This window comes from Poecilia latipinna, unplaced genomic scaffold, assembly GCF_001443285.1.
Source record: "Poecilia latipinna isolate Pla-1442-1.1 unplaced genomic scaffold, P_latipinna-1.0 Scaffold1100, whole genome shotgun sequence".
Lineage (NCBI taxonomy): Eukaryota > Metazoa > Chordata > Actinopteri > Cyprinodontiformes > Poeciliidae > Poecilia > Poecilia latipinna.
Window position 1 is genome coordinate 112,367 of NW_015113716.1, and position 4,288 is coordinate 116,654.

Consider the following 4,288-nt stretch of genomic DNA (forward strand, 5'->3'; position numbering starts at 1 on the left):
GCCATCCTCCTTTTTCCTGATGGTTAGGGATGGGAAAACCATTGCCAATCAGCTCCAAGAGGATCAGGGTGTGGTGACAGCTACAGTTGCACTTCTGGTTCAATGTGAGAGCAGTCATTGTTCTGCAGAAAATTTGTTCTTTGGTGGCATTACGATGACCCTTAAAGCTGATTTTTTTTTTAAAGTTATTTTAATCATAAATCAACAAAGTTTATCTCTTTTGACATTGCTTACAAATGAAAATCAAGGGTGGCGTCCTTTTGTGTATAGATTCTTAGAGTCAATGCTTTGTGAAGCCAACTTTCACGACAAATCCTTTGGGGTATGTTTCTGAACCTCCCATGTCAAATCCTTTGCGGTCCAGAGCATTTCCCTTCTATTGGCCCACATCTAGCTTGAACCACCTCCCCTATCCTGTCAAAGTACCTCCACGGTATGATGTTGCCACCATGTTTCACAGTGGGAACACAGTGTGGTTGAGGTGTTTTGCATGTGGGTCAAACGGTTTCATCATGGTTTCATCTGACCAGGACTTCTTGTGACTTTCTTTCCACCTCTGTTCCATAAAAGTCAGATTTGTGGGAATTAACAGTTGTGTGGTTAACAAATTCTTCCACCTGAGCTGAATATCTTTGCAGCTCTCTTGCAGACTTACCGTGGGTCCCTCTGCTGCTCGGATTAATTCCTGGATTTCTCTATCGATGGACTGCCACGATTGCAGTTGTGCCGCTTACAGATAATGAATTGAACAGTCTTCTTTGAAATATTTCAGGTTTGGGAAATAGTTTTTAATCCAGGAAGTTCAATCTCCTTTTCAAGTGACCGTGGCCATCACCTACCACAAGGGTTCCTTGGTATTGATGATGGTATTTGTTCTCAAAGGCTGCAGTCACAGAGACTTGAATTTGACTTTCTGACGTCAGTCTGGACAGCCCAGCTTTGACCTTTTCACCTCCAAAAAATCTGATCCGTTCCACTTCCACACGTGGAACTAAATCGGATATGTATCAGTTTTCAAAGAGCGTGCAGTCTGAATGGTTATGTCACATTTAATCCGGCTTTTATGACACCCATCATAATTCTGGTCTAGAAGAAGTCTGATCCAGTAAATCAGGACATAAACAATGTCTGAAAATTACAATTATGAAAGAAGTCTGTATCACTGAAGTGCATCACACTTCACACTCTTAGTTCCGAGTACACGACTAAACAGACTTGCCCACCAAAGGTGCAGTCAATGCTCCACAAAAGGTCATTTGATAATAGTTGTTCTTTTTATTAGCTTCCTTCTTGTTAGGATCTTGTGACAACACTGCCAGCTCTGAATAACCGTAAAATCAATCCACATATGGTTGAATCTATCTCTACTTCTGTAAACGGTGCGCTGCTGTGTGACGTCTTACGTTCCTCTTCTGGGCAATGCGGGTTGCAAACCATTCAAACAGCGTCCGATTGTGGTCGCATCATTCAGTAGTTTGAACAACCACTCAAAAAAAAAAAGAAAAAAGAAGAATTGCGCTTTTGAGCTTTAAGACCTGCCGTATAAATGTACCCTCACAAACCTTCAAAGAATAGTGTAGCTTGTACTGATAGTGAATTAAAAAGCAAAGAAAGGGTTAATTTCTAGTTCAAGGTATGTAAAAATCCTACATGGAAACCACTGTGTGGTTTTGAAAAAGAAAAACAAAAAAAAACAAAAAAAAAACTCACATAACCATGGCACAAACGTGCACTGGTTCACATAGTGATAATAATCTTCTAAACTCGGAACTTGCAAATCCTCAAATCATCTTAACGTGTCACGACTGAATGGAGGGCAGGGGGTTTTAAAGCCTTGCTCTCCACTTCTACAGCAGGCACCATATGGCAGCATCGTCAGACTTCAGAGGCAAACCCTCCTCCCCACCTTCCTCCTCCCCGGGGCAGAAATGCTACTTTAGCCTCAGACTTTAGTAAAGGCATCTTTGCGTTTTATCATTTCACACACACGCCGCGGGACAGAAATCGGCTTTCATCTCGATCGCACAGGCCGCGGTGTGAATGACTTCGTCCATTTGATTGTCAAAGAGATGAATAGATGCACTCGGGCAGCATGGCATTATTTCAGAGCCACAACGCATTGAATAATTCCAGTTGAGAGGCCCACAAAGAGCACAGCAGCACTGATGTAACAGAATCTGACCTCTTGAGCGCCGATTATGAAGAAAAAGGTGACGCATATGGAACATCAGACGGGTGGTTGGTGCATCTTGCAGGGTTGCAGCGACAAGCAGCATGTAGAGCAATGCAACCTTCTACTTAAAAAAAAAAATGAATTCAGCTTCCTCTTTTAGATCTGCTGTTGAATCATCTCAGTCTTCAGGATCAGGAGGCACAAGAAAAACCCTTATTGGTTGTAGCCTGATTCTTACACTAATTTTTAGGAATAGAGTGACGGGGTTAAAAAAAAAAAGTACAAGTTCTACCTCGACGTATGAAATTCTTTAGTGATGCATACTGTAATACCCGAAGTACGACTAAGGCTTGTAAGTGCATCAACATCCTGCGCTGACTTTTAGGGAAACCCCTGGTTGTCAAAGCCTGCTGTGGTGTTGATCCTTCAGGGTTCAGTTTAAAAACAAGAACCTGATCTTTGCTAAGAGTAAACCCTGAAGCAGCCAATGGAAATAAAATGTACTCAAAGATGAGCTTTTCTACCAGAGTTTAGCTAAAGTAGGGGAAATATCTGATACGTTTGGGCAGAGTTGTGTAAGCTAATGAGCTTCTATACAGTCGTAAACGGCATCATGAACGCTCAATGTTGGATGGTGTGGGAGGGCCTTAAAGAGACAGAGGCTAATTTGAAAGAGTCAGATGAGACTATATTGCAAAGTCAAAATTATTTTAAGTTATGTTTTGGTACATATAATAAACAATTGAAGTTGGCAGTTACTTGATTGTGCTATAAAATGATGTGTATATATGGAAGGTGGAAAATACATAACTCCCTTCACAGAAGCGACTTCAATCACTACAGACTATACCAGGGGTGGGCAATCCTGGTCATCGAGGGCCAGTGTCCTGCAAGTCTTGGATGTCTCCCTGGTCCAACACACTTGAATCCAACAGCTGAATCACCTCCTAAGTGCAATCAGGTTCTCCAGAGTCCTGCTAATGACCTCATTATTTGACTCAGGTGTGTTGAAGTAGAGACGCATCTAAAAGTTGCAGGAGACCGGCCCTCCAGGCCTGGAGTTGCCCACCCCTGGACTATACTGGAAAGGAGTGGACTGCAGGCTAGCTAAGGCAGATGGTTAGCTTAATATCAGCACATACTGGGTGCCATTTTAAATGATGTATAAGGAAAATTATGTATCATCTATTGGGGAAAAAAGAGCAGAAAATGAAAAGCAATAAAATTTTGAATCTTAACTATTTCAGAAATTGTTTATTCTTTTACTTCAGTGAAGTCGCCGCTATGGCTAAGGCGACATATTATTTACAACGTTAAACTTAATTTAGACTTTCTTTTAGACTAACAAAGTGTCAGGAGAAAAAAAAAAAGGTTTTTGGTGATTTTTGCTAAATGAGTAGTTGTATGGAATGAGTTTTTACTTTTAGCAGCAGGAGAATTTTATTAGGGAAAAAAAAAGTAAATAAAAGACAACCTTTTTAATAATTGCATTTTATTAATTGAAAAAAAAAAACGAAAATAAAAAAAAAAGCAAAAACAGTGTCATTATGCAAGACAAGGAGAAAGAGACAACAGTTCCTTGATGGTGAGGGCAAAGAAGGTGAAGGTGGGCTGATGTAGGAGGACAGGAGGCTGAGTTTTTTTTTTCTTTTCTTTTTTAAAAATCAGATGGGACATCTTGGATTATTTACATTTATTATTAATACAGATCCAGAGCAGAGGTGGTGGTGGTGTTTTTAGGGTGGGGACAGGGGGCTCATTGTAGCAGATCAGAGACACAAACACCAGAGAGAAAGGCACTATCCAGAGAGAACGAGAAACAGAAACGAAAATAAGGTGAACACAAAACAGTAAATCAAAACGCACATTGGAACGGACAAAAAAAAAAAAAAAAAAAAAAAAAAAAAAAAAAAAAAATTTAAAAAAAAAAAAAAAAGAAAGTGCTTGACCACACACCACATTAAAAACACAAAAACAAAAAAAATGTTTACATTATTTCAGCTGATCTCTCAACTCTTAGCATTAAAAAAAAAAAAAAAAAAAAAAAAATAAGATATTCCCCAATAGTTAACACCCCCCCGGCGTTGCCCGCCACTCGCTTTTTTTGACCCCCCC